General features: G+C 46.9%; 1 protein-coding gene across 3 annotated transcripts in view; it reads left to right on the top strand.

The window, feature by feature from the left end:
• The first annotated feature begins 24,936 nt into the window (after window positions 1-24,936).
• The window catches only part of POMGNT2 (protein O-linked mannose N-acetylglucosaminyltransferase 2 (beta 1,4-)), a 30,863-nt gene continuing 28,101 nt past the window's right edge, over window positions 24,937-27,698 (top strand). For 2 of the 3 annotated variants that reach the window (XM_064444165.1, XM_064444164.1), the window contains exon 1: window positions 24,938-25,119. The gene's annotated coding sequence lies outside the window, so the exon portion shown is untranslated. Of the gene's footprint in view, window positions 25,120-27,430; window positions 27,535-27,698 lie in introns of all 3 variants that reach the window. The other variant, XM_064444166.1, reaches the window with a different exon arrangement.

Here is a 27,698-nt window from a genome sequence, read left to right as displayed (position 1 = left end):
AGCAGGCAGAGGAGACCCAAGGGAGTGCCACTTGCTTTGGGAGAGGGAGAGGAAGAAGAAGTGGTGGGCAGAAAGCCTGGGCAGCCTTGCCAAGGCTACCTGCATGAGGAGCAGCAGGGGAGATGGGGCTGGGGTGTACTCGTGTGCCGTCACACCATCCCTGCTGTCACATGTGTCCTTGACTCCTTGGGACCTCCTGTGGGAGGGTGCTGGGGATGCTGGATGCACCGCTGGCCTACCCACGCTGGGTAATTGGGCCTCTCACCTGCCCAGAGGCCATGGCCAAAGGGCAGGTGACGGGGCAGATTTACCAACATAATTGAGCACATGGGAGGCTTGGGGGATGCTGGCAAGGCAGCCATGCTTGTGGCACACTGGGAGGTGCTGGGCTTCATCTTTCGAGGGAGGATCATCTGCATCACTTAGCACTGGGGCTCAGCTTCAACTTTACAATCTTAAAATCTAAGAAAAGCATTTTTTCCTTCAGTTTCTCTTGGAGGTGGGCTCAGACTGAAGCCTTGAGTGCACACTCTGGCTCAAACTTGATACATAAATGCAAATCTGGGGGTCCCAGGCTCCATCATTACCCAGGGCTGCAGCCACATCCCAGGGACAGGCATCAATTGTGCTGGGAGCGCCTGTAGCCGGAGCTGGAGAGCTGTTTGCATTTTGAGTCTCTTTACTTCATTTATTCTTAATGAGAGCCGGAGTTGCCTGTGTATGTAAATCACTCTGATTATTGTAGTTTTACTACAGCACCATCTGCTTTCACGGGACTTTGTGGCCATAAAGATAGTTGTTGCCACTAGTGTGCGTGTGCATATTTACACAGGGCCAGGTAGCCTCAGCTCTCTGCAGGCAGCAACCCCACTGGGAGCCTATGTAATCCAAGAAACTCTGAATTTGGAGGCAGTGTGCCTCCACACACAGAACAGGGGAGGGACCCGAGATGTTTCAAGACAGTGACTGGAGCATTTATTAAAAGGAGTATGTTTCCTGACACCCTTTCCTCATAATGAAACCACCTTCTGTGGCACCAGTAGCCTGATGCTGGGAATTTTTCTGCCCTAAAAGCTTTCTATTTTAATGCTTTTAAAAATGACTAGTGTAAGAGAAGGGATGGGTATTCTTTCCCCCAATTTAGGAGTTCAGAAGAGAGCTTGCTCCAGCCCAGGCAAGCAGGTTTCTGTTCCTGAAACTGGTGTTTGCACTAGGTCTGGAGCAGCAGCGGGGGCTGGCGGAAACACTGAGTGCACCCAGGGCATAGAGCATCCTGAGCAGAGCTGGACAACATCGGCCCTGCTGAGACAAGCAAGGCCTGGACTCCGGAGACAAAGCACAAAGACCTGCAGCTGGAGAGAAGTGCGAGAAGAGTGAATGAATAAATCTGTTAAAAGAGCAAGGGTTTGTATATCCAACAGAAATAACATTTCAGACCTGCAATAACACATAGCGTTAAACTGAGCAGAGTGTTTGAGCTGCTAATACATCTCATTGTCGTGTTTCTTCTATATTTGCTTTGTGCTGAAGGGACACTGTGAGAGAACCGAAGCCAGAAACTTCAGCTTTATAAAACAAAAGTGTCTTTTAATTTTTTTTTTTCATTATTTCAATAAAATAAAATGTCTGTTGCTTGTTTAAATGTCCCTGGATGGTCTTGGGAAGAGAAACAAAGCAGGGCCCTCTGATGCAGGAGGATCAGAAGGCATCAATGGTAGCTGCACATCCTTGTCCTTGCTGAGTAGGACATGAAGCATGATCCCACTGCCTTAGCCCCAGAGAAAACAATGCACCCTGAAATGTGCTCGGATAAAAACACATCCCAGGTCTAACGGGCAGCTCAGGTGAGGACAGGGAAAAGGAGTTAGGGGCTTTCATCCCCTTCCCAGCTTTAGCAGGAGGCCTCTCTGTGTTTGATAATGTTCTGCATATCTCAAAACACAACTGTCTTGCAGAAGAAGTTATTTTTAGGTGTTTGGGATTGTTTTTTTTATACCCAAAAGCTCTCTCTAGGACTAAAAACAGAAGGCCAGCTGGAAAGCTTGTGTTTTAAGTTTGCTGTGGACAGCTAGCACTTCCCAGAGAGCTGGGGAGGGTTTGCCCCAGCCGCTGGTCCCCCAGCAGCAGGGGTGCTGGCTGTGCAGGCGCCCTGCATCATGGGGATGGAGCACAGCACTGCTGCTGGCCCCAGGGTTTGGAGAGGGAGTGGGGATGTTGCCCTGGAGCACAGTACTGCAGGTACCTGCGTGGCAGCCACGTCAGCTGGGTTGTGCCGTGGGATGGTGAGCTGCTGCTTTTCCCCCATTCCCAAAAGGACCAGGATGGAAACATCCTGATCTGATCTTCTGGGGCTTTTTGCTGATTTGTTTTCTTTATGGTCCATGCTAACTCTGTGCTGGAAGGTGAAGTCTCTGTCATGGGGGCTGGCATGTATCCACCAAGGCCGTGCGTGCGGCCTGCACAGCAGCTCAGAGTGATGGTTGCAGTGCCACGGCCATGCTGCATGTGAGGGTGGGGGGACGGAAAGCCATGTTTCCCATCTGCACATCTCACAGTGATTTTCACAACCTGTTGAAGAGATTCCAAACATTTTTTAAAAAAATGTTCAACATCTTTGCATCAGGGCTGGACCTCTAAAAAACCAGGTGCTACCTCTGGCAGGGCTCATGAGCTCAGTGCAGGAATTGCTGGGTGAAGCTTTACAGCTGAGTTGAGAGGCGATAAAACCACATTACGGTGATGGCCACTTCTGGTCTTAATATGGATGGGTCAGCAAGTGGGAGAGCACCAGGCTTTGCAGAAAGTGGGACAAAGCGTGGGCATGGGGGAGGCTGTGCCACTCTGTAAGGTGGAAACAAGGCTGTCCCTAAAGCAGTACCTCCTCCCAAGGACTCCACCAGTTTTGTCACCTGGATGTGGATCCACAGAGGACATTGGAGATGGGAGCAGCAGGATGCCATGCAGCATGGCCCTCCTTCGCACTCCTTGGCTGAGCTTGGAGCCATGCTTTACCCATCCCACTCAGCCGACCTGGGGTGTGCAAGGAGACGGGTGGGAGGGAGGAGTTCCGAAAGTCTGTTACGGTGGCCCTGCTTTTACAGCCAATTAATAAAGAATCACATTTGAGCAGGCTGCAAACTGAAGGTTACAGCATTGCCAGAGGAGGAAAACCCAGCGGGAGCAGGTGGCAGGAGAGCTGACTCCAGGTACTGTCAGCTACGCCGGCTTGCAAGCAGATGGCATGGGAAGCAGAGGCTCTGAATTAGCCAGTTTTGGGTTTATTTTAAGCAGGGGACAAAAAGCGCTATGGAAAATTGACCCAAGGTGCATCCCTGTGGTTGTGATTTCTCCCCGTGTGTTTCTGCGGGACTGTACTAGGTTGTCACCTCAGGTGTGGTGCAGGTTCTAGCTAGCTCTTTATTTATTACATGGGGAGATAAGCTCTGTGCTGCTTGCACGTTATGCCTTCTGCTTTGCAGTTACTACCTGCCAACAACAAGTGGGATGTTTGTTATAAAATAGAGCTGTTTTTAGAGCAGGAGGCCAATAGCTGGCGGCCTCCCAGTTATCTCTGGAGAGTCAGGCAGCCACACACTGAACCCTTCCCCAACCTCCTGGGCAGGCAGTGAGAAGGTGAAGAGGACTTTTCACCTTTAAACTTTTCCATGGAGCATGCCCAGGTGACTCACAGCAGTAAAAGCTATTCCCAGCGCAGGCTGGTTGAGGACAGTGCCAGCACGGCTCCCCAGCAGCCCATAGCTGGCATAGCTCAGCCCCACAGGGAGCGTGCTGCTCCAGCCCCGGCTCCTGCAGCAGGCACACCACCCTGCACTCCTCCTCACAGCATCTGTTTTGTCTGTGGGCTAATATTTTCCATTTGATGCATCCAAAAAAATACAGCGCAGCTGGGCAGGAGGTCCTCTGCACACTGACGCCTCAGGGGGGCAAATATCCCACCTCCAGAAAAGTCCTGCAGCCAGACCTCTGTGCTCCCCATCACCCTGGGAGGCAGCTCCCACAACCAGTGATGGCTTTTTTGCCTCCAGGCACCGCTAATGCTGGCTCCCCTGGTGGCTGGATGCCGGGAGGAGGGACTGTGCTTTGCCCATCTCTGGGTGGATAGCTGAGTGCTGGGCAGAAGCGATGCTGGCCTCTGCGCCGGCAACCAGGGAAGGTGGCAGAGGATGCAGGTGCCACCCGTCCCATGTGTTAAAGTACAAACTGCCTGACTGGGGTTGTGTGCCTCTCTTTAAAATGGCTGGTGGAAAGGAAACCCATAATCTGAGGCTGCCTTTGGGCTCTTTGCCTCCTCAGGGCTGGATCCCATGATGTATTTTCAGAAAACATGGTTTTGCACAAGGGGAAGTTTCCTGACAGGTTCTCCCTCACCTTTGGGTAGGAGGAATGGCTCGAGGTGCCAGACAAAACCAGCGTGGCAGCTATGGCCTTGATGAGCCAGAAGGCTGTAGGCATGCAGCTGCATAGCACGGCAAGCAGTTTAATAAGCTACCCATCCCTCACAGCGAGCTTGGAACCAGCCCCTCAGAAGTGGCAGAGGTGGGGGGAAATCCAGGGTGCATAATGCAGACCCACCATTGCATGTCTGCCTCGGCTATCGCACAGCAGCCCCGCGGCCGCTGCATGAGGGTGTTGCGCTTGTGCTGACCCAGGAAGCAGCCTGCCCCAGCACAAGGGCATTTGACCTGGCGAGGGTGATGGCCAGCCAAAGCAAAACGTGGAGGATGGGAAACTCACGGGTTCACAATGTACCGAAAAAATTAGAGGAAGAAAAATGAATATGCGCCCGGGAAGCAAAAACTACAGTGGGGGAGGGATGTTTGTGTAAATAAAACTAATTGCCCGGTGTGGCGGAGGCTCTAGTTTTGCTGTTTATACTTTTTCTTTCCAGGTTCTGCCTGTCCCACGTTACAGGTACAGCACAGCTTCCTGCAAAAACCACAAAGCAGACCAACAGCAATAGGAAAACTTCCCCGGATGCCTCTCCCATGCCTCTGGAAGAGTTGCCCGGCATGGCCTTGATACGCACAGCAAAGACAGCAACTTTGCAGCACGTCCGGGAAGCCGGCAAGCGCAGCAGCAGCAGCACCCGCTCCTCCCCAAAGGCTTGTGAAGAAATTAAATCCCTGATTCCACAAAGGACATGAGAGATCCTGATTACTAACACACCTTGCATAATCGTGACTGGGAAACTGCACCATCGCATGAGGGAAAGCATGGCAAAACAGAGACGGAGGCAGAAAATAAGGAGCTGGGATCATTTTCACCAGGACAGCTGTAGGAGTATTTCACAAATTCTTTAAGAAGGCTGGTGGTGTTTAATGCATGCCTTAATGATCTGGAAAAAGAGGTGAGCAGTGAGGTGGCAAATCTGCAGATGGCCCAGAATGTTGCAGTTGCTCAGGATGAGGCTGTGAAGAGCAGTTTTATGGCGAGGCCTCTGCCCAGGAACTTGGCCCCTGATTTGGAGCGGTGGGGGGGGTCTTGCTCATTCAGGACTCGCTGTTGGCACCCTTTGTATTCTGGCTATAGAGCACAAGGCAGCAGGGCTTGAACTACACCATCTTTCAGATGGGTCCCAAACTAAAGCACGTGGCAGCAAATTTTGGAGTCCTCCACTGGTTGGAGAGCACATACCCTGGGGTGCAGTGCAAGTGGAGTAACAGGCATGGGAGGCAGCTGCATGGGCAGATGGGGAGCTGGGAGTGAAGAGATGGGGAAGGTTTTCCTGAGGCACAGCCTCTCAACTGAGATCCGAACAGCGGGTGCTCCCATGCCCTTATCTCCTTAACTCTGCTCTCATAAATCCACCCTTAATTTATCAAAACCAAAGAGGCTGCTGCTTTTTTCTAAAAAAACAGTGAGGCTCTCACCCAAGGCTGAACTCCAATGCACCACCATGAAGTTTTGCAAGGCCAGAAATGCCTCTTCCCCACACATTCCCTATACAGACGAGTGGTGGCTGAGGATGGCACTTGGAGTGGGCTGCATCCCTCTACCTGTGTCCCTGTGGTGGCCGCCACCAGGGCCCTGGGCTCTGTGTGGGCTGCATGTGTGCCCCCCTCACTGACAGTGAGTTGCTGCATGTTGCACCTTGCCAAGGAATGCAAAAAGTCATGTGGAAATATAATGTATAGTCAGAGCTTAGTCATATAACTATATCTATATCTGTTACTAATATATTTATATGGAATGGGTATAAGAAACAGTCGTGAAACATTGGAGAGAGGAATCAAACACTATGTCACAACATTTTCTGTGATTTTTCAAAGCTTGTATATGAAACAGAGATAGTGCTTTACACAGCAGTGGCCTGCTCATCCATGTTTGTCAAGTGCTCAGACATTGCTAAGGTTGCAGCCACACAAGCAGGCAATAGAGTGGCACTGTGATCCTTTTAATAAGAGTCTCATTAATCTAAAAATTAAATATAAGGCATTTGAGATTTACTGAGAATGGAACGGAATGGAATGGAGAAGAAGAAGTAGAAGAAGAAACAGCTTTTTCCTTCTTTCCCATTGTTTCCACTGCCTTAAGCCATACTGTGTTGGAGTATCTCCCAGTTATGCTGGCACACCTGTTCCAGCAGGTCACAAAGGCAAAGCCCGGTGTGATCCCGCACCCCAGAGCACATGAGGGATGTACCTGCAGAAGCAAACCTGGGTTTATTGTCCTGAAGATGATCACTGTCGTTAGGTGGAGTGTTGAAGCAGCAGCATGTTCTCAGTTGGCTTAATACCTTTACTCATTTTCCTGCTGGTGCCCATCACTTGAATGCCAGGGAGGATGAAACACACAGCCATGTGCCCAGGCTGGCTGGAGGAGGAACCTTCAGAGCTTTTCCCACCTTGGCATGGAGGTCTCTCATACATATAACTTTGATTTGTTGTCTGCTAAATGTCTGTAAACTTCCCTTAGGCCTTACCCTGGTCTGGGCTGTGCTCAGCCTCTTCATTCTCCGAGTGTGAATTTTGAAGGTTGCTCTTCCAGGTGAGGAATCATCTGCTCAACAGTGCTGTTTTGCTTTCCTCTGACTTTACAGCTCTTCTGTGGCCCAGTTTGCTTCACTTGCTGCTACAACCACACACTACGTTATCAGCACTGAATAAATGCCACAGCCTTCTTGAGGTGAGATAAAAGATATGAAATATAAAAGCATGGTTGTTTTTTCAGTTTGGGACTTAATCTATCACAGCATCTCAAAAGGTGGCATGTTTGCTGCTGTTTAAAATTTGTATTTTACCGTGTGAAATGGGATCATTGCTGTTTGCTAGCATTTGACATAGTGAAAATGCCTACTGGAATGCCACAGGTCACTGAAAGATGTGGCAAAAAAAACGGCAAACATTTGCCACCTTTAAAGGAATTTTTCCATTCGAAGCTTAAGGTTTATGATACCACAGTATTCTGGATTTGCACAGAAGGTAAACAGAATTGCTGGTTTTGGTCTCAGCAAAGCTCAGTCCTTGTGAACCTGATTGACAGCAGCATGGTACTGCCATTGACATAGCTTTATGCTTGATTCAGCTACCGGTGGCTTTGATCTCTCCATCCCTGCATGGTGCCCAAAGGATAAAAGTTGCCTATCTGCTCCCCTCCTGGGGGCAAATGTGACCACGTTCAAATTTAAGCTCTCTTAAATCAACCAAAGCCTAGCTGGCTCATTGAGCTAGAGTACTTAAGGCACATAGAACATGGTGTGGCTAACATTATCTTCAACTGCCTTTTACTCCATGGGCCAGACAGGCATTTATAGAAGGGCAGGCAGGGGAGGTGAAGGCACAAATGAAGCATAGCAGTTAAAAGCCTATCTCCAGATCCATAAAACCTGTCACGCACCTCTCTATACAAATACTGCAGTCCAGAGGTGAAAGCAGTGGAGCTGCAAGGATTTCACCCAGCCAAAGATCTCTTACAAAATAGGTGAACTATTGGCCGCAACACCTAAAATGTTATGTTGCTCCGAGCACAAAGTTGCTCAAGGTGCCTTTGGGATGGGCAGTGATTCAAAGAGACAGCAGTGGCAGCCCAGTGACACACCTTGGGCCATGAGGGGTAACCAGATGTGGAGTGGGGTCTGGCAGAAATTGCATCAGAAAGGCAGTAACTGGCAACGCGCAGAGGAGGGAAAGGAGTCCATGGGTGCAAGGAATCAGAAAGAGGGCACAGCAACCTCTCTCCCCATGGTGACCAGCCACCAGCACCACAGAGAGTTGGCAGTGCCCACGTCAGGCCATCCGGATGCGTGGCACAAAGGGTACCAGGGCTGGGAAGCAACCCCGCTGCCTGGACCCAACCTACAGCAGAAGAGTGATGAGCAGCCCCAGGACCCACACACTCAGTGTATGAGACCTGACAGCTCAGCTGAAGTTACCTCCACAAACCCTGGCCTGATCAGGTCCAATTTGACCTCCAGGCAAAGCTGTACAGACGCTTGCATCCTTCCTAAGGCAATGAGGAGCTGGGTGAGGCAGGAATATCCTCATTTCCCTTTCATTGTCCCAATAGCCTTTGCCCTGGAGGGGTTGCACAATGCCTGCCTGCCAGGACAGCTGGACGATATCCATCAGCCTGCCTTGGCTGTGCTCCGGGGAGTATTTCCAAAAGCAGCTGGGTGACATAGGTGCTCATATCATCTTGCACGTTAGTGGGACTTCTGCTCCTTTGAAAACTTTTACTCTGCATGAGCAAAGGCCTTTAAATATTTTTAAAGCCACTCAAGAGGCACATAAATATTTGGGTATGGTCAGCCCTATTTTAGGCAAATAAAACTGTATACAGGAACCCTCAAAGATGCTCACATCATGCCAAAGATCAGTGTGGGGCTGATGCCTCCTCTGCAGGTTGCTTGTTTGATCCGTTCGCTGTTCTGATCTCTCTTTCCTCCTCCTCTTCAGCCCCTGCAGAGAAAAGTGATGACATGATTTATAGAGGTATTTCAATGTATTTGAATATTTCCAGCCAGCTGCCTCGTTCCTGATACCTGCTCCGATGGCTGCTGTGCCAAGGGCTCCCTGAACAAAGGCTTAGGACAAATGAATCCTCGTCTTCACTCCCAAGAAAGATTTAAAAAGAATCACCTCCTCCTTCTATTATTTCCTTGTCTTGTTATTTTAATTTTTTCCCCTGTGCAGGCAGCAGCATTAAGCCCACTAGAGAATGAATGAATATCAATGAGTTAGGGCAAAAATGGAACATGCAGCAGTTCTTTCCCAAAGTTATAATGAAAATGCCTACAGGGAGGTGGCACACACAGTAGATAACACACACACACGCATACCCCATTTTTTGAAAACTTCCACATTTACTGAAAAGTATTCCTATGTGGGCAAGTTTCTAAATGTCCATTCATGTTGGTGGTGTGCATGCTCTTTTAGCAATTTTATACAGTGATTGCCTCCTCTCTGTTACAAACAGAGGGCTGCAACAGGCTGCAAACACTAGAAAGTCAGACCCAGGCTTTGCTGTGAACTCCCAAATCAAGGACTGTTTCTAATTATAAAATGCATTACTTGGGTATTGAAGGAATTGATTCCTTGCTGGCACGGAAAAGAGAGAGAGGTGTTTCTAAGAGAGGATAGAGACAAGAGAGGGAGAGAGAGTGTCTAGTGCCAGCTACATCCTCCCTCCAAAACTTTCTGCTTGCCCTCTGTCTGGGCCCAGGCATTTGCCCAGGGCTCTTTTTGGCAGCATCCCCTCCTCTGCAGCTGCAGGGATGCCCTTGCAACTCTCCAGTTTTATTAAAAACCAGGAGGGAATTGTGTGTTTTATGGAGACAGGGACTCAAACCCAAAGCTGGGGCATGAGACCAGTGTCCATAGCAGAAGCTGGTGGCTGCCCGCATACTTTCTCCATCCCCCCTGCCCCCCTCATTTCCATAGTCCCTCAAAACAGAGGAACAACAGGTGGCAGTTACAGGACATGTTCTCCTTACAAGGCTACCCAGGCAGTACCCAGCTCTGGAGGCTTTCATGGCCTCAATGCAGAAGGAGTGGCACGGCCCTGGAGAGGGGCAGACAAGAAAGTAGCATTTTCCATGAAGTTGTGAGCAAAGAAATCCAACCCTGCCCTCCCCCTGCCAAAATATTGACAAAAAATAGCCAGCTTTAAAAGGAAATTTTAGTTAAAAGCTAGTTGGCAACACAGTTTTTGAAAAATGTGAATGCTAGGCTTTTAACTGCAGAGAATTAGCTCGCAGCGGAGTAAATATTCTGCAAGCATCGTGAGCATTTCTTGCAATGGAAAAAAGATTCCCATGGAAATTTCTGATGCTGAAAACAGGCCTTTCTGGCAGGGAAGCGTAAACAGAATTGGCTTCTGGTTTTCGTTCTTTGCAAGCTGCTGTCCCCTCGCCAGGCACGGGGCAGGGCAGCTCCCAGGAGGGCTCTGCAAGGGCACGTCAGCCCAAAGCTCTGCACAACCGCCTCCTGAAAACCACTGTGCGGCAGAAGGGACGGAAGTGGTGGTACAGCACATCCCATTCTGGCAACACTCTGTATGCAGCGGGTGGAGACATGGGTACCACATGCGTGTAGGGTTTGAGGATGTGATGGGGAGGGCTGGGCGGCTGTGCAGAGGGGCTGGTTAGCAGACAGCAATGAGCTGGACTGCTGGGTGGGGGAAAAATATTGGTAGCCACGAAGCATGGCACAAAAGCTTGCCAGCAGCTAGTGCAAGGGGTCAGGATGCTATTAAAATAGGGGTAAAAGAGCTGCTGGGGGAGGTAGGACCAGCAAGGGAGCCCAGAAAAGGACAGAGGAGGCTTTGCCAGGGCAGCAGTGAGCACAGATGCTCCTGCCAGCCGGTTGTGCCACTTCTCTCATCGAAATGCTTACTGCTGCCACATCTGCTCTAAGTGCAAGGCCGTCTGCGAGTGTAAATGTGGCTTACTCTTGTGGCTCCAAGCAGAGGCGGAGGAGGCTGCAGGAGCATGTCCGCAGGCTGGAGGAGTGCACAAGTGTGGGCAGGAGGTGCTCACTCTCTTACAAATCAGTCCTCACGTTAACCCTGCAAGGCTGAGAGTCAAACGGCAAGAGTTCACCAAGTTTTTCCAGGAAGCACGTTTTTTGCAACTAAGCAATGTCAGTTGACTTGTGCTTTGTATGTAAATGCTTCCCCTCCACTGACTGTGGTGGCAGCCCTGCTTCAGGGTTGTCTATACATAGAACGCTTTGAGCATCACTAGTAGCAAATAGCAATATAATTGTTGCTTCTGTCGTGACTGAAACCCATTTTCCCTTCATTTTCTTTCTGAACTGCGTAATCACCAGAGAGCTAAGTGGTTTTGGTTCTGGTTTTTTCTTTTTTTTTTTTTTTTTGCTGCGATAAAAAACTCAATGCTGCCCTCTGTCAGAAATGCAGCAGTACTGGTCTTAAATTGCTTGTCCTTAATTAACAAGTATGATGGGTTCTTTCCGTGGGGCTGCTTTTAACCATAAATCCCCCTCATCACATCCAAGTCCTCTCATAAAAGCAAGGAGGCAATCCAATTGCTTTCCACTGCGCTGTCTCATGTGCTAAATATCTTATGGTGATTAATAATGCACCTCAACTGCTCAGCTACTTATGGTGAGGCTAACTTAAGGATGACTTAATGAAAAGAAGACCTATTGCTGCCCAGGTCAAAAAAATAAATAGTGCTGTTACCATTTGTGTTTGGTGCAGCTTAAGTCGAAGAATACATGGGTGCTCTTTTAAGTGCGGATTAACCTAATGTGAAGGGTAAGACCCCATTTCATGAAGGCCAAGTTGAGGGCAAGCCCCCCAGGTATACTGGGAGAAAGACAATCCCCCCACCCCCCAGTCTGGCACAGGCCCCCCAGCTGGTGTAGTTCAGTCCACTGCGGTGTGGCTGTAAAAACTCTGTATGGTCGTGGCATCTGTCCTGCCTGCCTGGGGTGAAGGGCTTGTGCTGTCTGGACCTCTGCCCAAGGATGAGTTTAACACACCAGGAGAAGTGATTGCCATTAAAGGGACAAAATACAGATCTTAGCAACGTATCTATCAAACAAATGGCTAAATCTAGAGCTGTTTGTCCCAGCACACTGCGCAGTAGTCTCTTAAGACCAATCAAAAAAAGAGTGCTGTTAGAGGGGACGCTGCCTGGCTGTCACCTCTCAGCGAGGGCTGGCAACATTTGCACACTGCAGACTTGCAGATTGCTGCCGACAACCCCAAGCGAGCAGGATGCACGTGCTGGGCACCCCACAGCTGCCCCTGAAGCACATCTGAGACACCTTTTCTCTGGCACCACGTCCCACAGGGACGTGAGTCTCTCTCCACAAGCGCATGACAGACATGGAGGGGGTCAAATGTCCAAGAGGGCAATAAAAGCCTCCCTTCTCCTTGCACCCCAACACGAGTCACCTTTGCAGTCCTGCTGGGGTCACCAACATGCAGTCCTTTCACATCCCTACAAAGAGATACTATGGGGGGGCCCAACTTGTGGGCACCCTGCCTGCAGCCAAAGCAGGTCTGCCCTCAGAGGCCACTTTGGACAACACGGCAACGCTCTCCAGCGTGGGCTGACAAGGCCAGCAGCCAAGGGAAGGAAACTGGCACTTGTAAAACACCACATTTGGTCTGGAGCCACAAGCACAAAGCACTGGGATGTGTCGCTTTTCAGGCGGGTGTTGCCCTTGAGAAGGCACAGAGGTCTGGGATGAATTTTCCTGAACACTGACTGAAGACACTGCAGATTTCACTTGGTTTCACAATGAGTCACTGAAACTTGAGAAAGGTAATTCACCAGGGAAATCATAAGGAGTAATTAAGAGAACATAGTAATTAAAAATGTATCCTAAGAGATCCTGTACGTGACATCCGCACCAGACAGAGAAGCATGCCTTTACCCACCCCAGGTTATACGAAGTCTGGGGGAAGCTGCAGCCACAAAGTTGCCATGGTTACAGATGCACAAAACTGAGAGCAATGAGACGTCCTGCTCTGCCACCACCACAGTGCGCATCTTTGAGCTGCAACTATTTAATTGACCCTGGATTATGCAATTTAAAAAGAAAGAACCCCAGAAAGTCTTAATATATTCAGGGATATAGAAGTAGACAGATTAGAGATTTTAATACATGCACACTGTACTGGGTGTGGGGAGGAATAGATATTATGTTATTGGACTGTAAATTGAGGTACTCATTATGCAGTCCTCATTCCACATCCAAAACTTCTGCTTAGATTTGTTTATATCACCTTCTGTCCTAGAGATGTCTCCATTTAGCACACTGATGTATTATGCGTGTATTTGTGTGCATGTATACTAAGATGGAGTTGTAATAAATCATAAACCCTACATACTAATTATCACATGCTAATGTAGCAAATTAACCATACGTTAGTTTCCATTAAAAGCAGATTTCTTTTGCATACGAGGTACCAGATACAAACCCACATGCCCTGATCAGAGTGGAAATGATGGGTGCATAATAACCACTTGAATACACTTTCCATGCTATTTTGCTGACATAAATCCTAGTAATAAACGCATAAGAAACTGCTGAAGGTTTTAACATCACTGTGTTTACTGCACATGGTAAGGAAACTGGATTTCACTGAATGCATTCCCAAGGGCACACTGATACATAGACATGGTTTTAGGGTAGTGGTAGTAAAATCCAACCTCACTTCAGATTTCTTAAGGTGGCTTGCTGTTTTTCCAAATGCTGTCTTCATCTGATGCTGAAGGGCTGCCCTGAGTTAACACATAAGCACTGCCACAGCAAATTTAGTGGGCAGTATCTTGACTCTAAGCAAATCTACAGGCAGGAAGGAATTGTCTGGAAATTCAGGCTGTGTCTATAGTAAGCAATAACTCACCTAATGGTAGGACCAGAGCCAGACCCTACCTCTGGCTCTGAGGTTCCCAGCCCATAGGACTACATTTACCCACCTTCTTTGCCCCAGTCACCAGCGAGCAAGTATCTTTTCTGTGGCAGTGGGGGGGCTGTTCCTCCCTCCCCAAGCATGGATACACATGGGACAAGCAAATTACATCCCTGTGCTTGTACTTCTTGTACAGCTGTGGCTTCTAGCTACGATTTAAGGCTTACTGAAGGTGCATGGATGGAGGTACAGCAGCTTCCACTGAGCCACAGGATCGATTGTGTCTCACCAGCAGTTTACAGGAGCGCTCTTCTGAGATGAGACTGGCTCTCAGCAGATGCAACAGGATAGCCAGCCTTGTTTCTGGGAAGACAAGGAAGCTAAACAGCAGTCTTTTTGCTCAAAAATCTGAGCTTTCTTTTCCTTTTCAAAATGCAGGTTTGTAATTCCTAAGCTATGGATATGCAGTATAAAAGGGAAAACAGTTTTCCTTGGAAGCACTGGAAACACCTGCTCTATAGATACTAATGCATCATGACACTGAGCAACCCAAATTTCAGTAAACCCAAAATACTTACAGTGGTTTGTAGGCAATTAATTTCCTGGCAGTGTTTGGCTGTAAAGGACTATACCTGCTGGGCTGGTCATAGGACACAGACATTAAACAAACCCTGGTTAGAGAGGGAGGCATCTGCCTACTTGTACATGATTACACCTTAGTCATGTCACACTCACATCTCGGCTCAATTTCCCTGTAAGGTGACCAGGGACTGTTGTATCTACCGTGACACGCGTCTGTGAGTGTTTTGGTGCAAGCTGTTCTGCGTGGTGCCCCTGCAGCTCCCATGCAGCCTGGGCATGCAATTCCCTTGGCCTGGATGGGACAATCCATGGGATTCGGTGGCAGCTGAAATGGGTGCCGATAGTTTAACTTTCAGCTACTGGGGCTCCTTCACCATGAAAAACAAGGTCTTGGAACCAGTCTGTTCTCAAAATCTGAATTTTTATGAGCAGTTACTTTCCTCTCTGCTACCCAGTAGTCATTTAACTGTCCAAAGCATCAAGCTCCTCACACAGGTTTTTGCTACTTGTATCGGACTCATTCCCTTTGCTGGCTATTTGAGACATCGCTTTCCTCTTGAATTGTTCAAATATCAGTAGGGGGCATTATTGTCTGTGGCTGCCTAGTCTCGGAGCACTGCTTGTGATTCCTTATTTTATTCTAATGAAGGCTGTGTCCGTTAACAGACTGTGTGGTGACTAGAGAAGTAAGCTTGCTTTGGTGGGTAATCCTACCAGGAGTTAATGATCCTAGTACTAAAGCCACAGCTGAGAGGCTGGGACCATAACTACGGTACTTACTATCTATCTGAAGAAATGACCTGTAGCATAAATTGTCTATAATACTCCCATCAGTAGAATCAGATGTGTATAGCTCAGATGAGTTTTGTGGGCACCTTCTTTGCTATGTTAAATATCACTGTGTCTCATAAGAAGGAACAGAAGAGGAATATAGTCTACTGCAAGTTAGATTCAAAGATAGGAACATGTCTTGAAGTTTCCATGTAGAAGAATGGTATTTGCAATTTTACTTTTATATCACTTAGATTTTTAAAAGAGCCCAGATCCCATTCACAAATTTTCACAATGTGTCAGCACTCAGTGTCCCTCCTCCGGTCAGATTTTCTTTCACTAATCTTTGACTTTGGCAATAATAAAGTTGTCTCCAAAAATGACCTGCAGCAGTGCTCTGATACGAGCTTGTGCTTGTGCCTTGATCCATTTCATTCATGTACAGAGGAACTAGCAGAGGGATCTATGTGTCACTAACACCCTGAAAACAGGACTTACAGAGTCTCTTTGCATATTTTGGCCTTGAGACTACTAAGGGGGGTGAATTTCAACTCAGAATTGGACTGAGTCTTCAAGGTAAAATGTGATTTTCGTGTCTGGGCTTTACTTACTAAAGATTTCTATTACAGCCCATGGACAAAAATGCTAATCCAATAGCTTTCATCTTCCTAGAATCTCTGTCCCATCTCATTCCCCAGCCATATTCTAGGGTCTGCTATAGGTAGAAGGCTATGCTGCAAGAAAGGCTGAACAGACGGCCCACTGTTTCTTTAACAATTGTGTATTTAGCCATGAGTCACTATAGAAAGGTTGGAATTCTTTATTGCCTAACCTTCTTTATGGAATAACTCAGTCATTCACTCCAGGAGGCAGTAGAGACTCCTCCTTTCCTCCATTCCTGCTCTAGTACTCAGGTGAGACCCAGCAGATCTGCCACACACACAGTGAAGAAATGCAGTGGGTTATTCTGTCCCTTAGACTGGAACTTCATTGGGGATGCCAGCCTCATCTAGGGCAGTACAGGAATTGCCATCAGGAGTAACTCCTTACGCCATCTTATCTGGTGCTCCTCCGAAACACAATCTGATTTGGAAAAAGAAGCAAGAAAACCTAAGAGTGCTGCTACAAAGGTAAGCTTTGGTCTGGGACCATGAGGACTGGCAGCTTATAGAAGTTGTATGTTGCTGGTGAACGTAACTCTTGGCTGTTCCAGCTCTCCATATGGCAGAAGCTTCTTTCAGACCAGTAATAACAAAAGGTAAAGACTGGGGAATACTAGAAAGCTGCGAAGAATTCACACATTTAAATCAAGCTCAAGCAAAAGAAGCAATTCCAAAAGTATTGGTTTGCATATTTACTGTATTGTATGTATCCCATACCAAGAATTACTCATTCCTGGCAGCATTCTTGCCTGTGAAGCACAGTAGTTGCAATTACACTTCCTAAAAAATTCCAGCACTTTACCTTAAAGAACTCAAATGTTTTTTACCAAACTCACCTGCAAGGAACTATTTTTGATGAAATGTTTGAGAAGTCACAACAGCCGTCAGGCCTGACTTCAGTTTAAGCATCCCTTCACATGACGCATCATTTTTGCGCATGGAAAAGAAGATTAAAGCTCTTTCACCACTGGGTGCTACTCTATAAGCTAATCGCTACGCTAATGTGCAGATGTTCTTTTGATACGACCTTTTTTATACTCAGCACAGCAGGCTGTTTAGGTTTTCTGTGAAGAAAATGGAAAGAGACCCAGTGGGTGCCTGAAGTACTGCGTGTTTGTTATTATCCACCGCACTCATCATAATATCGTATAAGTCGATGTGCCTGTGATTTCTTTTTTTTTGAACATCTAGTGCAGTCACTAGGAGTTGCCACTGCAATGGTGCTGTCTGTGGAAAATAAAGGGATCAAGGACAGGTATAAAATCTACAATTTAAATCCAAATGGCACAAAAGAAAGAGCTTAATTTTCTGTATCATTTCAGGTGTGAGGCAGAAGGTTACCCCACAGAAATCATTTTAATAATATAAATGAGATGGGATGTGTTATCTGTAAGTGAGGGAGCAGGGGGAAGGCAGCGGCAGTTCACAAGGGGCTGTAGCTGTGGGGAGATAGAGTGGCTTCAGCAGGAGATGATTTTTCTGTCAGCACAAAGCACAGGAGGGGAGAGCTGGCGCACGCTCACAGACAGCGGTGCCTTGAGAGAGGAAGAAAATGATGCTGTCTGAGAGACGCTCTGCCTTTCTGTGGGATGAATGCAGGGACCCAAATTCCCTACCCAAAATACATGGACAAATGTTATATGGTTTTGGCTACAAGAAAAAGAAAACAAAGAAAACAAGAAAATGAAACAAAAATAAAGGGAAAAAAAAGAAAAAAAAGAGTGCCCACATTGCTGTTGCCCTGGACACTCCCCATCTATCCTATGTATAAACTCTTCAGTAAACAGGTGCTGAATTTGTGTTATAACCTTGAGGTCCAGTGTTTCCAGCAGAGCGGAGCCTTATTCTTTGTCTTGTTTTCATTTATTTTGCTGTGTTAGTTAAAAACCGAGCTCCTAGGAGCATACTTCCTGGGGCAGGCAGAATCCAACAAGGGGAGCCAGCTTCAGTAAGAAAACAGGCATCAGCTGGCCGTAGCCCTCCCAATTCACTATTCTCCTCAACTTCTGCAGTACCTAGGGCTGCTGCTGAGGAGGGCATGGTTCTAGTAAGTTGTGTACAAGTTCACAGGGACCAAATATTCCCACTTCAAAGCAATGCTATGCAAGGATTGGCAGTGGGAATTCTTGCCTCCCAGCTGGCCTGGATCAGGATCACCTAGAAAAGCAGGACAGCTGGTTTCCTTTCTCAGTCTGGCCCTCAGAAGAGGAGACAAAGACAGTATTTGTTTCATGGTCACTTCGGGCACCTGAGAAGAAAGATCTGAACCCTTTCAGGCTGGAGCCAGCCGGTCCAGCCTCCTCTACAGATGAGACCTGCTGGAGGAGTGGTGGGAGAAGGCTGGGTCTACCAGCACTTCTGCAGGAGACGAGCAGCAGGGATCACTGAGCAGAGGAATAGGCCATAACTCACCCCCACTCAGTTTTGGGAACCACAATGTGCTTGCATGGGGACAACTAACAAATTGCTGAAAATTAAAGCAATCTGTCAGAAGGAAGACTAGGCTGAAAAGCAAGGGATTCTTAGCATTAGGTTTAATGTTTCCTATTGTTTTTCAGGATGGACACAGCTCTTAGCTGCAGCCAGTGGAAAGCTGCAATCTTGGAAGGGGCATAACTCCTTCTCACTTTCATAGCCATGTGTCATTAAAGGAAAGTGACAAAAGTTAGGCTATGCTACACTGGGGCGAAACTCACATCATATGAAAAGCAGGTACAAAGAGCAACAGGCTGGACTGCTGTCGCAACTCAACCATCAAGTGAAGCCGGAATGGTTGTCCTCTATGTCCAGACCTCATACTTTTGCTATGGAGGTGTAAGACATACAAATTATTTCCCTACCTCTAAAATTACTTCCTAAAAATAGGATATGCACGCCCAAAACTGTACATGAATGAAGGACATCATAGCTCACTAGAGATGCAGAAAGGATTCAGAGAGTGAGGATGGTCTGCAGGATAAATACGCCTAAAAGAAAAAATTAAAACTCCTCTCCTCTGTGATGGCTCAGTACCAATCTCAATAAGCACTCGGGATTTCAGATGGATGACCTGGTAGAGATGGCTGAAGAGCGGCTTTCCAAAGGACTGCTCATCTCAGTGAATTTCAGATGTCAGCAGGTTAAACTTCAGCATCTGAGCTAACTAGTGACATAGTAACCTGCTCAAATTAGGCATCCTAAAATACATTCTAGCTGCAAGCTACCAGCTATTTTCCTGAGAGGTACAGATGAATACTTGGGAGCCACAATACAGGCTTAAAAAAAATGGAAAGCAAATAACCTGCTAACCACAAGTTGGCAGAAAGAACTGGTAAAAATCCTGTCCCCAAAGAGCTCATGAATAAAGGAAAGAAGCTCTTTGGAAAGAGAGACGGAGCATGTGAAAGCTGAGGTGAACCACATCTTTATTAGTTATCACCAGCCTGAAGAGTTAACCACTCTTTTATTTCGTTACAAACAGTTACATGTAGAAAAAAGGAAACTAATCCTATGTGAAGATTTTGTTTTGTTATTTTATTAAAGAACAAATGCCATTTCAAGTTACCACTTGCTGATGTTAGTTTTGTTTCTTGAAGAGTAGCAGGAAGCCCTGTGGTACTGAAATTCAGCTGATACATCACCCCGGTGCTTCAAGCAGTAACATGTAAGCGGTATTTAATTTAGTTTACAAAATCAGGTGCTTAAGGTTTGGTAAAGGCAGATCTGCAGCCTTAATCCATCCACTTGTGACCCCAGACTGGAATCAGCCTTTACACAGGCATAGTTTACAGGAAGAGGTGGAAGGAATAGATGGGGCATATTATTTTAAAAAGTGAATTGATAAATTAGATTTCATGATATATAAATAAGAAGGTAAGACCAACTGTATCAGGAAATATCAAAGGTCTGAATTTATGTAGTCACGCTTTGGCTTGCAACAGTCTGGTGAATATACAGATACGTTGCACATTTTTAGTTGTGTCTCTTACCAACAGTAATTCTCACGGAAGCAGGACAGAGTCCCATGTTAGAGGCATTCCTGCCAGCAAGGATCGGAGAATGAAAGAAGTCATGGTGATAGGAGCCCCTCTTTATGGAGAGAAGCAGATGTGAGAGGGTAGGGCAAGGCACACAGGGCTGAGAAAACTGAGTCAGACAGCCGACAGCCAGGAATTTCATTGAATATGGGGGACATTCTCAATGACAGGGATAGCAGGCACTGAAGTTGGAGAGTTTGTAATGGCAAGACATGGTTAGCAGGTCTCATATCCATCCCGTATGGAAAAAGAGTGATTAAATGCATCACATTCCCCTGCATTCAAGTGATGGTCCCTCTCACACCCTGCCAGTGGCAACAGCCGGCATCACTCCTGCCACTTCCAAAGTTGCCTCTGGGTTGGGCATTGCTCCGTGCAGAAAGGAACTGGTCTCTTAGGACCTGTGTAAAGCTTCTCACGGGATCCGGGCCCGTGTTCTCCCACTTTCTGCTGGACAGTTCTCCACCTCAGCAGTTAAATAAATGATGGTGTTGTCATCTTAAACGGGCAGATTACAGAACACCACAAACAGCAGACCATCATCAATTCAGTCGCTGAATGACACGAGGTACTAAGAGTGATGAATCTTTCCTACTCGGACAAGAAATGATTGATTTGAATAATTGCCTGAGAATATTCACATGACACTCGAACACAGTTGCTGTCATGATTACCAATGTCTCTCTTCCTCACAGCAAGTCTCTAATTCGCAGGAGTGTCTCAGATAATTTATACAGCAACAAGATTTTCACACTTTCCCAGTTCTGGATAGTTGCTAATATTTCATGAGACAGTCACTTTATCATACAAGGGAGCTTTCATGAGCTTTTGGCACATCTTTTGATGCCAGCTTTCGCTGCATTTCTCTATTTTCCTGTCTTTTTTGTTCATTGTCACTAATAACTACCTATTCCTTCTTTGTATTGTGGAGGTTTTTGTTTAGTCACAGTGTTAGATTGGTGCAAGTCTTTTTCTGTATTTAAGAGGAACATCTACTTAAAGTCCACATATGAATCTCTCCACAATCCTGTTACGAGGTAAAATTCCTTCTTTCTCAAGTCCCTGGGTAGCTTGCCTGTACCATATTGTTACATGAATAAATGAATGGCTAAACAAATAAGATATTTGATTATCTAACTGTCCTGCATTCCAAACTAAGCAGACCACTCCAAAACCAAGCAGAAGTTGTTGCCACTCCATAAGGAGCTAGAAAAGACCTACACTCTCTGTTCTTCGCTGTCATGCTAGCACAGCTTGCCACATGCAGCTCACTTCTGTGGTCAGTGGGATACGATTGCTAGGGGCAGAAAGCAGGGGTCACTGCCCTGGGACTGGTAACTCATTTTGTTCTCTTAATACCACCACGAAAATACTGGATAGCTTTAACTGATATTCTTAACAGTTTTTTCAATATCGCTTTCTGTAGAACAGTCATGTTTGCTTACCTGTTTAACAGGACATGCTCATTTAACCTCATTTTACCTGCAACAAGGGAAAAAAAGCCTTAACCTTCCTTGGCAACACCAGCAATTATCCAGTCCTTGGGCTTGAGGAACGAAACACTGGGATCAGAGCTGCGCTTTCAGAACACCAAGTGCCCTCACTGCCTTGTAGACAAGAGTCACTTCAGTGGCAGTGTTGCTCAGCAGCATACTTTTTAATTTCTTTTTTTTACTCTTGTATGTGTTCAACACCAGCATGTGAAAAATTGATACCAGGGGATAGGTAACTGATCATGATACAGCTATTACTGGCTGTCAGGTACTCCAGAGAGCGGGGTCACTGCTTGCATTTTCCAAATGAGAGACAGTTTAATGAAATCTTGCTCTTTGGAGGCAAAAAAGTGTCTATCTCCTCTAAACAAATTCATACACCTGAGGCAGAAGGATATGAATATGTATCATTTCTTTAGCAAATTACATTAATTTGTAAGAGATGTTTGAGGCATATAACACTTTCAAAATCCCTCATTCAGCTCTCTCTGCTGCCCGCATTTAGAATATGCCGAGCCAGTGCAGAGAGTTACGTACTGCCTTTAGTCCCAAATGGCTTCACTGACGTTTTGGCTGAAACAGCGCTCTTTGGCAGGATGATCAGACAGCAGCACACTTCACTGATGTCACTTATTACTTTTTACAAGACTTGAATCACTGGTGCTCATCCAGTTTTACATACTGGCTGGTCAGCCCACAAGCTCTGCTGAGCTGTGACTATACCACAGGCAGAATGCCACATCCTTTGGGTCTGTGTGTCCCCCTATCCCCACCTAATAAAATTTACAAAGCCCACATTTAAAAAAATCTGGGTGGCTCAATCCCAGCAAGATCATGCCAATGACTTGTGTAGACACTTCCGTCTGTCTTGGTGTAGGAAGGTTAACAGCACCAGTGCCCACCAAATATTCATTCGTGCAGTACACACAGACGTACTGAAAACTGAGGGAGAGCAGAGGCATTAGGTAAACAGACAAAAGAGCTGGGGCGACACCACGCAGAAACATACAACAAAGAAGCTGGTGGATGTAGCTGACAGGTGAGCAAGGCTTGGACTGCTGCAGTCCGGCGTGTTGATGTTCATGAGCAGGCACATCAGCGGCTCTGCTGGATGGGGGCAGCTTCCAGAATTGAGCCCTCTGATATTTTCTCATTCAAAGAGATTGTACATACAAAGTGATCTATAACCCAAGTGCAGAAGGTGAGGTGAGGATGTATGGGGCAGAAACATTTCAATGTTTGCTTGAGGTTGGAGATACAGCTCTGTCTATTGGACAGTAAAAGGTGGTTCCACTGTTCTAGCTCCTAACTGTGAGCTGTTCCTCTGCCCGTGTCTCTAAAAGCTGATTTATTCCCTGAACAATCACATCGGAAGTGATTCGGGCAATGTAAATCTGTGGCACTATGTTGAAACTCAAGTTCAGGCCAGGCCTCTAGCTGCCATTACACTGGTTGAAAGTGTCTTATAGGTCCCATGTCGTATCTACCAGCCTTGTGTGGACTTCTTGGGCAACCTAAACTGTCTGAAATGGCACCTGGGCACCTATGTCTGGGTACCTGAAGTGACTGTCTCCACCATCAGCATAGTCACACTGTTTTCACCAGGTATCCCCTGTAAAACCTTATATTAAGGAAAACACTTCCCCACAGTTTACAGGCGCTAGATTTAAACAGATGTGGGTCTACAAACTTGATGCTCCAGGAATAACGAATGAACTGTTTTGCATGAAAAGTTTATCAGATTATGCTCTTTTCCCATTGCAAGTTATTCTGAAGCAGACATGACAATAAATCATGGCAATCCTATGAATATTTCATAGAAACACATTTCAGCTTATGGGTGTTCTTTTTTTTCTTGAACGATTATGTCTGTGTCTTTGGCCATTCATCGTCTGTGATACGTGACTGGCCACTTAATTCAAATTACTGTATTGTGTGGCTTTTTGACTGGTTCATTAAATATTTCCTAATGAGGAGGAAATGTAGCACTGCAGGTGACATTTATGTGAATATGCAAACAGGTATCTGTGAAATCTTAGTTTCCAGGCAAGATTTCTACTCACAAATGCTTTGGAGAAATTAATAGAGAGCTCTAAACATTGTTGAAATAAGCAGTGACTTTTTATTGCAACAAATGTTAATGAAAATGAAAATTATGATGATGATGATTTTGAACTGTGGTGGTAGTTATAAGTATGCGGATCCAGCATTCTGAAGCCTATGTAAAACTGCAGTATAACTCACAAACTTAATAAGAAATGGAGTAGATGGGGTCTCTTGCAGTGAATTTCATTAGTGTAATAGTTCTTGAACAAACTCTGGAAAATGAATCTCAGAAGCCTGACATTTGCCTTATCAGTCCATGGGAGCTCAGAACTAAAATTCATAAAGACCATAATGAAATTAAATTTAGAGCAGCAATGAACATTTCTGAAAACCCTCAGTTCTCGTGTGTATCTCTTATAATACAAAATAGTTCTTCGGATCATTAGCTACAAAATCTGCAAGACAGAAAAAGAGGCTGGAGGAAGGAGTAATAAGCTATTAAATTTGATTTTCCCCAAATGACTATCAGCTTTTCAGGGGCAAACATTTCAACAGTTAAAGTTTTACATTAATTTCCTGCACACATGTTTAGCAATCCTGTCACTCGAGGAGCATTTAGTTATGCATACAAACACCAGCTAATGTGAAAGATGCTACCAAGCCATTAATTGTCCTTCTCCTTGATTGAGAGCACTGCGTGGGTGTGGAAACTGAAAGCTCCCATGAGAAATCAAAATCCTCAGTGAAGTGAATGACAAAAGCCCTGTTGACTTTGGGAGAGGCTGGGCCAAGCAAAGGCCATGTGCTTAGCTGGTACGACCTCTTGTATTGGACTCAGGATGTCCCTGGTCTTTTATTCAAACTGTAATAATCTCGGGATTGCTCTAGTGAAGTGTGACCTTACCAAAACTCACTATGTGAACGTGACCTGCTGATGGTTTTGCACTTTCCCTGGTGGGAAGAACCTTCCTCCAGTAAATATGCAAGTGCCTGCTGTCTGTCAGGTTTTTCTGGTGGATTTGAAGCCATGTGCTCATAATAAGGATGGTTGCCTTCCACTTTAGCAGGTATATTCTGAGCAGAGGAAATGGAGAGGCCAGGGAGCGTGGGTAGCAAGCAAGGAAGCCCTTGGGCTGAGGGTCAGGGAGGGACCCTGAGGGACAGGAGAAGGTCGGTGGGAGAAGGCAGTGGGAGGAGAGCAGAAGAATAAAGTGGAAGTTGAAGGAGATTTGGGGAAGAGATGAGGAGCGAGAGTGAGGGATGCAGAGGGCTGGGAGAAGTGGGGGCGGTTAAGGAAATTGGCTGGATGGGGAGGCAAGAACTGGGCAGCCTGGGAGAAAGCTGTGAGGGGAAACCACTGGGCTGAGGTGGGAGCGGCTACAGGCTCGGTACTGAACGCCCCGCCGGGAAGCCCACGCTGAGGGGACAAGACGCCCGCAAACTACACCCCCCAGCGTGCCTTTCGCGGCGGGCGGCACTGAGCATGCGCGGGGGCCGCAACGCTCCCGAGCACGGCGGGCGAGGGGCCGCCCGCCCCCCTTCCCTCCCCCCGCCTGCGAGGAGGAGGTGGAGGAGGAGGAGGAGGTGGCGGCACCGCCCGCCGCGGGCGGGGAGGCCGTGAGGAGGCGGTCGGGGCGGCGGGGCCGGGCCGGGCCGGGCCGAGGGGGCGGTTGGTGCCGTTGGCGCCGCGGGCGGCAGGTGAGGCGGCGGCGGCGGGAGGCGGCTGTGGGGCGGGGGCGGCCCGGGCCGGGCACCCGCAAGGGGCGGTTCGCGGGGTCCGGCCACTGCCACCGCCTCTTTTCTGAGGGGAAAGTGGGTGAAAGGGAATCGGGGGAACCGGGGCGATGTCTCTTGCGGTCGGCGACGACTCAACAGTGGGGCGGGGCGGGTGTGTGTGTGGAAATAACCCACGGAGACCCCGCCTGGGGTTGCGCGGAGCGGAGCTGGAAACCTGTCGTCTCCAAAGCCTGGGAGCGAAAGCGGTCCGGCCCGGTACCGGGGGTAGGCGAGGCGGTGAGGGTCAGCTCCTGCAGGCAGTTGCCTGCACCGCAGAAGCGCGGTTCAATTAAAACTCTAATAACCTCCCTAGAGGTCAAAGACACTGCAGGTTTAAAGCCTACCAGGGAAAGCAAAGATGTAATTATGTTCTCCTGACAATTTTCCTTGATGGCTGAGTGCCTTGGGAACCCCCCCTAGACACCTGTCTTTGTCTCTGAAAGCTTACCAGTCCTTGTGAGTTTGGCCCCAGTGGATACAGATTGCTGAACTTATCGCATCCTGCCCCTTTTAATTATTGGGTGCTGACAAAGCATGATGGAAAAGTTTCTGTTGTGAACGTCAGCTCTGGGTGCGTCGCACATGGATGTTCTGAGGTCACGCTTGCCTGTCTGCCTATGTCCCCTTGCTTCCTTCTAGCCCCTCTCAATTAACCCAATATTTACGTAGATTATTAAGATAATGGCTGCTGCTTTGGGAAAAAAAAAAAAAAGAGGTGGCACACTCTTCTCTGGTGATAAGAATAATGACTGTATCTGAACAACTGGTAAAGGCAAGGGAACATATTGGTGTTTTCACACCAGTACCACAGTTGGATAACTATTGACAAATGCTGACTTTGAAACGGTGGCTGCTGATTCAGGGGAATCTGTTGACTTTGGTAATAAAATGGTAACGACTACTTTTAATAGCTATCTCAAAACACTTGGACTGATAGATTGGCTTGTTAGCTCAAGCCTTGACTTAGCTGAGAACCAGAAGAGCTCTTATTCTCTGGGACGACCTTCTTCCCCCAAACAAATCTGACTTATGTTAAACCCATCAACTGTAAGGGTGTTTATTTTGCAATGTCATTTTCAAAAATGTGGTAGATACCAAATGCATGAACTAGATACGGGAAACCTGCTTTGCAGTCTGTTTTTCTGCAAGAGTGCATTTTGAATGGTTTGCGATTGCGAGGTGGCAGTTTTACTTGGGGTCTCGTTTTTGTGTTTTAATTAGCTGTCATCAGAGCTGGAGTTCAGCCTCCAACACTTGTGAAGCGTGCCATGAACATGCACTCTAGGTACCTGGTTAACGTTTGGGACTAATTATCTGGAGCCCATTTTCTATTAAGCAATTTAAAAAATGGATTGAGTATATGGAAATCTTTTTCCAGTTAAATTTCCAATATCCTGAGTCACATCTCACTGTGAACTTACTGAGGTTTGCTTCAATCATCTGAAAATTGAGTATTCTCATTCCCTTATTCTCACCCCCTTCTCGTAAAAATTGTTGCATTAAAGTCTTCAGTAAGTGATGTTGGTTTAAATGGTTCCCTATGACAGCAGCCTACATTTAGTTACTGTTCCTCAGAGTTTTTAACAGATTTATATCTGGCCTGTGCTCTAACACAGCAAGGTCTTTAGGAGGTGTTTTAAAACAGAGGCTTAAAGATCCTCCGTTAGTAAAACTATCATTTTATTCAAATAAACAGAGCCGTAGATGACTTCTCTCAGCAGAAGACATGCTTTCTACTTAAAATGTCTTTTCCAAACTGAGTGTATCTAGACTGTGAGGGAGCGGATTTTTCTAGGAAGTAGTGGGAGGCTGAAAGAGTCACGAAAAAGAAGGTGGTGTGAAGGAAAGCATTAAACCACAGAGCTAGAACCAGATCAGAGGTTCTCAGCTGCACAGACCAAATTTTACCTTCTCACACTGTGGAACAATAATTTCTTCAGTTGTTATCCAGGATGGCCACAGAATTAATTTTGTGGGGGGGAGCAATGGGTAGAATGGGTCTGTGGTCCATAAAGCTTGAGGAGGAGTGGGTTAGGAAGGGTAAGTGGAGTTTCAGGGAAAATGGGTGGCACTAACCCTGTTTTGCTGGCCACCTTCCTGGGGAAGCCAGTGGATGTTCATAAAGGGATTTTGCACAGTTGGCACAGAGCGCTGCCTGAGGGTTAGTATTGGTTGGTGGTTCTGCTGTGCTAGATGAAAGCATGATACGGAACCTTCTTCCTTCTCCTTTTAGGTCCTTTTAGGCCGCCTGCTCCAACACCGTTCTGCATTCGTATCCTCACAGCTGTCTCCCCCTGTGCTGGCAGTGAACTGGTAGGCGTGAGGTGCTGGAAGAAAGTAGGTTTCTTTCTTTGCCTTCCAAGTACTCAGACTGGGTCTAGCAGCACCGGCAGTGGAAAGGTGGCCACTCACATTTGGTGATGCTAGACAGCCCTCAGCTCTGCCTGTGCTTGGAGCAAACTGTGAGCAGGGTATTGAACTCACTGTGGTGGAATTTAAAC

The sequence above is a fragment of the Phalacrocorax carbo genome, chromosome 2, assembly GCF_963921805.1.
Source record: "Phalacrocorax carbo chromosome 2, bPhaCar2.1, whole genome shotgun sequence".
Lineage (NCBI taxonomy): Eukaryota > Metazoa > Chordata > Aves > Suliformes > Phalacrocoracidae > Phalacrocorax > Phalacrocorax carbo.
This window is presented reverse-complemented; position numbering and strand designations above follow the sequence as displayed.